General features: G+C 50.9%; 1 pseudogene; it reads right to left on the bottom strand.

The window, feature by feature from the left end:
- Positions 1 to 357: 357 nt before the first annotated feature.
- LOC114070702 lies at positions 358 to 1,687 on the bottom strand (annotated as a pseudogene).
- Positions 1,688 to 9,079: the final 7,392 nt, after the last annotated feature.

Raw genomic sequence — 9,079 nt, 5'->3', positions numbered from 1 at the left:
CTGCACACAGGCACTGCCCTTCAGCTGCAGGGAAGTTCTTGGAGCAAGAATCTGGAAAAAAGAACCCAAGTCCTTTATTAGAGATTATGATTCCTAATGTTCAGAATAACAAAGGCAGGATGTTTGACAAAGAAGTTGCTGCAGGAACATTTTTTCTTTGTTTAAACACACACTACGAATGTTTCCTCATTTACACAATTGTGGGTCAAAACAAAAATGTTAAAGAGTGAATTAGGTACGGGATGAAGAAAAAATTTCTGTATTAGCAACATAAAAAGAGGAAAAAATACAGGAAAACTTCCCCACTGCCACTCTCAAAAGCTTTAGAAGGCAGGTTGGGGCAGTGAAGTGTTGCACAGTGCGTGTCCTGCAGAAGAAAAGAGGCAGGTCATTGCTCCTGAAAAAAATCCAGTCATCATGGTCCTTATGGCATCCTTGAGCTCCTGGTCCCTCAGGCTGTAGATGAGGGGGTTCAGTGCTGGAGGCACCACCGAGTACAGAACTGACACAATCAGATCCAGGGATGGGAAGGAGATGGAGGGGGGCTTCAGGTAGGCAATGCATGAGGTGCTAATAAACAGGGAGACCTCGATCAGGTGAGGGAGACACGTGGAAAAGGCTTTGTGCCATCCCTGCTCAGAGGGGATCCTCAGCACTGCCCTGAAGATCTGCACATAGGAGAAAATAATGAAAAGGAAACAACCAAAACCTAAGGAACAGCTTAGTATAAGGAATACAATTTCCCTGAGGTAGCCTGATTGTGAGCAGGAGAGCTTGAGGATGTGTGGGATTTCACAGAAGAACTGGCCCAGGGCACTGCCCTGGCACAGGGGCAGGGAGAATGTATTGTCTGTGTGCAGGAGAGCATTGAGAAACCCAGAGGCCCAGGCAGCTGCTGCCATGTGGGCACAAGCTCTGCTGCCCAGGAGGGTCCCGTAGTGCAGGGGTTTGCAGATGGCAACGTAGCAGTTGTAGCACATGACGGTGAGGAGGCAAAACTCTGTTGACATGAAGAAAAGAAAGAAAAAGAACTGTGCAGCACATCCTGTGTAGGAGATGGTTGTGGTGTCCCAGAGGGAGTTGTGCATGGCTTTGGGCACAGTGGTGCAGATGCAGTCCAGGTCTGTGAGGGAGAGGTGCAGCAGGAAGAAGTCCCTGGGGGTGTGCAGGTGCTGGTCGCAGGCCACGGCGCTGAGGATGAGGTCGTTGCCCAGGAGGGCAGCCAGGGAGATGCCCAGGAAGAGCCAGAAGTGCAGCAGCTGCAGCTCCTGCCTGTCTGCCAATGCCAGGAGCAGGAACTGGACCAAGAAGCTGCTGTTGGACATTTGCTGATCCTTAGCACAGGGTCTGTTCAGAAAAGGAAAGCACAGGGAACAATTAAGACAGTCCCCTCTCAGCAAAGCCAGTGCAGTTTGCAGGGCAGTCCCCACCAAGTAAAGGCATTTCTTTTCTCTGCTTTGTGCTCTCTAAGGGTGCTGTGAGGAGCAGGAGCTCTGCCCATGTGCTGCCAAGGACTAAGCCTTGCTCTGTTGCAGTGCAGACATGGAGTTGCTTTGTGACAGCTCTCATGATCACAGGGGATGTCACATGGAACCCAGCTTGGATGGAAAAGTTTAATTCCTGTACTGTTGTCTTGGAGCAATTTGGGCTGCACAAGAGAGGCACAGTGTATCCTTAAAATAATTTTGACTGGATTGTTTAGTTTAAGTCATAACACCTGGGGGGTGTTTTTTAAGTAGCAAATTTTTCTGATTCCAAATCTTAAGAGTGTTGAGAAAGGACAGACAGAAGGGCTGAGCTCTCCATTGCTCTTTGCAGAGCCAGAAGAGCTGCAGTGCCTGTCAGGCTGTTTGCCATCTACCCTGCACTGTGCCTTGTGCTGCCTTGAAGAAGACTTCACACACAGATGAGTCTTTACAACCCCCCTCAGAACCTGTGCTGAGAGCAGGGCAGGGCTGCTTCCAAGGGCAACTCTGTGCAGTGTCCCCTTTGCCAGCCCAGAGGTGCAGCTGTGCTGGACAGAGCAGGACAGGAGCCCTCCCACAGGGAAGCCAAGGGCTGACCCAGGACAGTGCCCACCCCCAGGGGAAGGCTCAGCACTGCCCAGGATCCTGGGCTCATTTCTGAGACTCCCTGAAATATTCATCTCAGAGAGTAAAAGGATTGGAATTTCAGTGCAGTCTCCTGAGATGAGAGAACAATGTCTGTGCTCCAATGCCTAAGCAGGAAACACACAGCAGGACTAATTCCTTTTCTGAGCTGTGCCAAAAATTCTCCATGAAATATCCTGTAGTGGTGTGGAGCTGTGAGCAGGTCTGAGCCTGCAACAACGAGACATGGAAAAGGTCCTTCCTGCCCTGCCAGGCTTGCTCCTTGCCCAGAGCCCTCCTGCCCCAGCCCTGGGAGCAGCTCCCCAGGCTGGCTGAGAGCTGACCCTGGCAAGCAGCAGAGTCCCTGCCCAGCACAGCGCCCTGGGCTGCAGGACCCTGCTCTCCCCCACAGCCCTGGGCACCCCTGGCTGCACCCCTGGCTTCACAGTTCTTCCCAACTGCCCCAAAACAGACCCTCCTCACCCATCCCATCAGCTGGGGCTGGGCCAGCTTGAGCAGATGCCTCCAGGAGCTTCCCCTGAAATGCCCTGCAGACACAGACTCACCCTGTGCACCCCTGCCAAGGTTCCTCCTGCAGGGAGCTCTCAGCCCTCCTGCCAGTGCTGAGCCCCTTTCAGCTCTGCCTGTGCCCTCCTGGTGTCCCCGAGCTGCCCTGGCAGTGCCCTCATCCCTGCTGGGCTGTGCAGAGGAGCTGCTCCTGGGCAGAGCTGTCTCTTTGAAGCTCTTCTTGGTTGCCAGGAGCTGCCTGCGTGCCAGGAGCCTGGCCCAGCTCAGCAGCACAGCAACAGCCCCAGCCATTTCATCACCCTCAGGGGCTTTGGGGATGAGTCCCTGAGCCTCAGTCCCTTAGAGGAAGTTGAGGAAACCTCTAAAGAATTTAAAGTCAAATTCAAACTTTAAAGTTTCTTGTAGTGTTAATGGGTCCCACTGAGGGACATGGCTGAGAAAGTCATCTCAGGGTTCACTTAGAGCAGAAAACTGCAGACAGTGATGACAAGGATGGACAAGCAATGGAAAGGTGGCTCTGATGCTGGGGAAACCTGGATGTGTTTCCTTAATCCAAAGGACCAAGGCCTGACCCCCAGCCCCTGGGAAGGAAGATCCTGTCCCTGCCTCATTGCTCAGGGCTCTTCCTGGGGGACTGGGATGTGGGATGTGCAGTGCCAAGGGCAGGACGATGGGGTGGCACCTCCCAGGCTGCTGAGCAGGGACAAGGAGGCCAGGAGGCCCCAGGGTTGCAAGGGCCATTTGTCTCCTCCTGGTATCAGGGGCACAACCAGCAGCCATGTCCAAAGGCCTGCAGAACGTGGCTGTGTCAGGGCTTTTCAACTTCTGCACAGGCCTCTCTGCTGTGCAGCCCAGGCTGTCCTACGGTGTCCATGCCCTGCCCCTTTCCCTGCAGGCTGTTGTCATCCCGCGGCTGCCCCACCTGGCTGACCACTTCCTGCACTGACATCTCTGCGTCCTCCCTGGCTCTTCCTGCACACACAAAGCCTTAGGCTCATCCAGACTCCTCCTGGCTGATGTGTTGCACCACAGCACTGCCCTTGGAGAGCAATTCCTTTTTCCTCTTTTCCACTCTGGACCTCCTCAGTTGGACTTGGCATTAGTTCTTTCTTTCTCCTGCTGTTTTCTGCTATGACAAAAAGATCCACCATCTCTAAATCCTCCCTTCAAGCCCTTTGACGGTTGTCCTTTCTTTCCTCAGTCTCCACACCACTGAGGCCACAGCTCCTTAGCCCCTCTATAGTGGTCATGGGATTGAGACCTTGAAACCCCCTCTGGGGAGATCTCTGGGCACTCTGTAATGTCTTTGCAGATGAAAATGTCCTGCTCAAAGTCTAAGGATATCACAGGGATACTTTTTAGCAAGGCCTGTAGTGGCACAACATGGGGCAGTGGCTCTAAACTGAAAGAGAAGAGTTTTTTATTGGATAATAGGAAGAAAGATTGTACAGTAAGGGTGGCAAGAACTGGAACAGGTTTCCAGAGAAGTGGATGTCCAATCCCTTCATTTGTCCAAGGTTAAGGACTGAGAGTGTTCTGAATTCGTGAAAGATGTCACTGTCCAGTGGCTTGGACCAGATGAACTTTGATCTTCCTTCCAACCCAGACCATTCTGTGATTTTTTGAGTCCCAAACTCCTGCTCCAAAGAATTTCCATGTTGAGGACATGAATTGCCATGTTTTTGGAGAAACCCTTCTAAGTTCAAAAGGTAAAAAAATAATTCAAAGACAGTTCCAAAATATCTGTGTGAAGGCTTCACCATGTGGGTCAGTGGCAGAGCCTCCCAGGATGACCTCACAAACATGGGTGGGGTTTTCATACTTGGGGTCTGAGACTTATGATGGGCAACAAGAAAGCACATTTGGGGACTGTGCAAGACCTGTCATGAGATCTTTAGGGAAGAACCAAAGCAAGGAAAATGGTGAGATCACAGTGGATTGTGAAGGAATGGGTGTAAGAACACAGAGAGAAAAGGGGATGAAAAAGCTGGTCCTAGTAATCAGGAGGATGGTCAAGGCACTTCCCAGGCGATGCCCTGACACTGATCCCCACAGCCTGTCCTGTTTTCCTAATAACTCCATTGCCAAGAAGTTTCTCTGTTCAGGGACCTCCTGGCACAGATCATCGTCAAGTTCCAGCCCCTGCAGCGGGAACTACAAAGAGTCAGGTCTTGTGTTCTTTAGGGGGCCAGACTGTGCCAGACTGGGGTATGTGTGTGGGTTGGAAGGAAATGCAAAGCTCAACCTGCGATGGGGCCCATGGGGATCAGAATAGACACAGAAATCAGATGACAGTCCTAGGCTGGGTTGCCACAGCATCGGGGAGGAACGAGGAGTGGGGTGGAAGCTGCGTGGTCTCGTTCTTCTCCTTGATACCCAGAGATGTTTTGAACAAACCAAGTGCACCTCCTACCAAGAAATATTCTGTACAACGTGCCCACATAAGAAATGGAAGGTTGGACCACAGTCCCACCCACAGCACTTTGCACAGTCCTGGTTAAAAAGGTATTTGCAGAGTCCTGGTTAATGAGGTATAAAATGCCCCCTGACTTTGTCCCTAAGTAAGGGATGAGAATTGGACACCAAATCTGCAGGGACAGATGGAGGGGTTTGTCCCCCTGGCCCTCCCCAGAAGGGACACCCTTCAGGAAGTGTTGGGGCCTTGGCTGTGCTGAGTGTTGAGCTGGGCAATGCAGCTTGTGATTGCAGTGGCACTGTCAGGGCTCTGCAGAGCTCCTCTGAGTTCCTGCCTTTGTCCCCAGCAATCCCAGAGAGCTGCAGGGGCTGCATTCAATGCCTTGTGCTCTTGGTGACCCTGCCTGGCTCTTGGGAATGGGAGCAGGTCTGGAGTTCCCAGACTGTTCCTGCCTCCAGGGTGGGACCTGCAGTGCCGTGTTTGCAGCATTCCATTGGCGCAGTGGGCAGGATGGCAATAGATCCATTCCTGCACAAACACAATCGTGCTCCATCCCAGGCAGAGACACAATGGGCCCACAAATGTTTGAAGGAGAAGAACAAGACAGTTTTGGCACTGTGGAGCCCCATGGAACCAAAGGAACCCTGGGACATGGCAGAACCTCATGGAATAAAGGGCACATTGTGACCCTGCAGCCCCTCCTGAAACCAAAGGGAGTGTGGGACGTGGCAGGGTCTGATGGAAAGAAAGGAACTTCATGGGAACAAAGGGACCCCAGACACTGCAAAAACTCAGGGAGACAAGGGAACCCCAGCACACTGTGGAATCTCCTGGAATCCAGGGGCCATTGTAGTCCACTGGGGCCTCCTGGAACCAAAGGGAACATGTGACACTGCGGAACCTCATGGGATCAAAAGGACCCTGGGACTTTGTGGAACGTCAGGGAATCAAGGGGCCGGTGTGACATCACAGAACCTTTTGGAACCAAAGGGAACCAATGGGACATTGTGGAATCTCATGGAATCAAGGGGCTATTGTGATATTGTGGGACCTCACAGAATCCAGGGGCCATTCTGATTCTGCAAGGCCTTATGGAGTCAAAGGGACCATTGTGACACTGTGGAACCTCATGGAATCAAGGGGCCCTTGTGACACTGGGGAAAATTATGGAATCAGTGGGCCATTGTCACACTGCAGGGCCTTATGGAGCCAAAGAACGTTTGGAACAGTGCAAGCTCATGGAATCAAGGAGCCATTGTCATACTGTGGAGCCTCAAGGAATAAGGGCCTCAGATTTTGTCAAGAACTTAAATGTAAGGAATTTTAGAAGTGTGATTGAGCCACTGTTGTTCCACAGGTTTTAATGATTGGCAAAATGGGAATATTTATTTTAAATGAATCATTTAATCTTACAAATAATCAGACAAAAGATCTTAGTGAGAATTATTTACAACACAATATAAGGGCTAAAACTGCTGGTACTAGAGTATAAGATGTGCACTATACTGAAAGAATTCTTGAAACAATTTTATTAAATCCAGCAAAAAGAAATAATTATTACATAGAGATCTGATGCCACTTACCCAGACCAACAGTCCTGGGGAGATTTCTTTTGCTCAACATTGAGGAGTGTCCTTGGAGGGCGTCCCCAGTCAAGGCAGGAATCTCCACATATACACCCCAAGAAGGGCTTTGTTAGAAGAAGCTGCCTGTATGAAAGGGGACTGGACTGCTCTAGTATGAAGGGACTGACTGCTCCACACAAATTTCCAGGCCACTTACCAGATTCTCTCTCACATCCCTTTCCACCCTCTGGGGGAAGAACCTTTTCCCAAGATCCAACCTAACCCTGGCCTGACACAACTCCAGGTCATTCCCTCAGTGCTGTCCCTGGTTCCCCCAGAGCAGAGTTCAGGGTCTGCCCCTCCTCTGCCCCTGCCCAGGGAGTTGTGACTGCAGTGAGGTCTCCCCTCCTCAAGAGCCAGGAGGTCACTTTGCTGTCCCGGGGGCTCCATGGGGACCTCCCGGGGCTCATCCCGCACAATCTCCTGGAATCAAAGGCTCTGTGGGGACACTGCAGGGCCATGTGGAGTCCAGGGGCCATGGGGACACTGGGGAAACTCATGGAATGAAGGGGCCATTGTGACACTGCAGGGCCTCCTGGAACCTTGTCTGTTGGGAAACACAAAGGGATGTGTGGGGGTGTTACACTGACAACCAGGAGAATTTTGGAGAGGGACCTTTACACACCCAGATCTTGATGTGTCCACACATCTCTGCCTGGGTGTGAGTCTGGACTGACTGTGGTGTGAGTGTTCTTATTGTGAATCTATAATTCGATCACTCTTAAATTATAGCAAATTCTATTGAATTACTTGATAACTGTTAAACTGGTCAATGACTAAGTGCTACTAATCTCTTTTGCCCCCTTATCTTTGTGTCAAAATCCTTGCACCTGACCCTCTTGCATCCCAAGACTCCATGTAAATCATTCCCTTTCATAAAAAAAATAGGTACTTTTTTTTCCACTTGGAAATCTCCCTCCTCAGCTAAACTAGAAAAAACCTCCAATTATTTGTTGAAGTCTTTAAGTCATGAAGACAATAAAAGGAAGAGAAAGAAATTGTTTTTCTGTCTTTAATGAGCCTCACAGTGTGTTTAGAGACAAGCGCGTCATCCTGAAGTACTGAGAGAAGATTTATGAAGCTGCTCAAGAGCTGTCTCTTTGAAGCTCTTCTTGGTTTCCAGGAGCTCCCTGTGTGCCAGGAGCCCGGCCCAGCTCAGCAGCACAGCAACAGCCCCAGGCAGCTCTTCCTCTGCCCCTCTGGGCTCCCTCCACGTGTCCCTGGGGCTCCAGGGGAACCTGCTGGGACACAGCTGAAGGAAAGAAAGATGTTCTTCTCTCAGCTGGCCACAGACACTTCTTTCAGCAGTGTCATTTCTCCAAACAGACACAGAGTTAAGTCCAAGAGTCCCCTTTTCATGTCCCATCCTTAGACAGGAACCCCAGACAGTGCCCAGGAGGGATCTCCTTCCCCTGCACTGAGGGAAGGGACTCAGCTGAGTCAGCAGAGGTGTCTCCTTGTGGTTCTGCAGACTTGGGGCCAGAAGGACACTCAGCTCCCTCCACAACCCCCATGGGCTCCAGTGGAGCAGTTCCCAGGGACAGGGAAGCAGCTTTGGGATGTTCTTAGAGGCTGCTTTGGCTAACTGAAGTGGCAGAAGGTGCCCCCATGTAGGACAGGGGAACCTGTCACTGTTCCTTCTGTGCAGGGCAGCCCCTGGAGGTGCTCAGGTGACCAAATGGAGTCAGGTGGCACAGGGAGAGGGGTCTCTCTCCTGTTCTTTATCAGGGTATTTTCTCATCTGCATCTGCTGCTCTCAAAGAGGAAGAGTTGGGCATGGGTGTGAAAAGCAGTGTCAGCCTGGGCTGTGGTGCCCATGGAATGGGAGGTCTCACCTCCCAAGGGGAAGGGCAACAGAAGAGAGCAGAGACTGGAGTGGAGAGGAGCAGACTTTGCCCGAGTCTCGTGACTTGGAGTGGGGGGACACACCCGTGTGAGAAACACAGAAGGGCAGCAGAGCTCAGTCCAGCTGCTCTGCAAGGACACTGTGTGGCAGGTCCCAAACTGTGCACACCAACAGTCAGGGAAAGAAGCAGAGCTGAGAAGGGGATGAAGGGCAGATCCCAGAGGGTCATCATCAGTGGCACAGAGAATACTGAAGCCGAACTTTTGCCCCAAAAAAAAGCACAAAGAGACTGTTTTAGAGATAAAATTTGTTTCTTTAAAGCAGGAGGTATTTTAATGCAATGCGTTGGAGGATTCCCAGGTCATCCTGAACAAAGAACTCTGTCGAATACATTTAGCACAGTTCTTTTATACAGTTTTACAGTATAGGATTACATCACAAACATGCATATTCATTAAATTGCAACATCTACTTGTAATATTCATATATAGGCGGAGTCTTTAATTTGGGGAGGTTTAGAGGTGGGAGTTCCTGTAATCTTCATCATGGGCAGTGGTCGTTCATCATCTTCCTC

The sequence above is a fragment of the Empidonax traillii genome, unplaced genomic scaffold (genome assembly GCF_003031625.1).
Source record: "Empidonax traillii isolate 1590-97213 ecotype Southwest subspecies unplaced genomic scaffold, ASM303162v1 scaffold1664:size92259, whole genome shotgun sequence".
Taxonomy (NCBI): domain Eukaryota; kingdom Metazoa; phylum Chordata; class Aves; order Passeriformes; family Tyrannidae; genus Empidonax; species Empidonax traillii.
The sequence above is the reverse complement of the archived record's forward strand: the minus strand, read 5'-3'. Positions and strand labels throughout refer to the sequence as shown.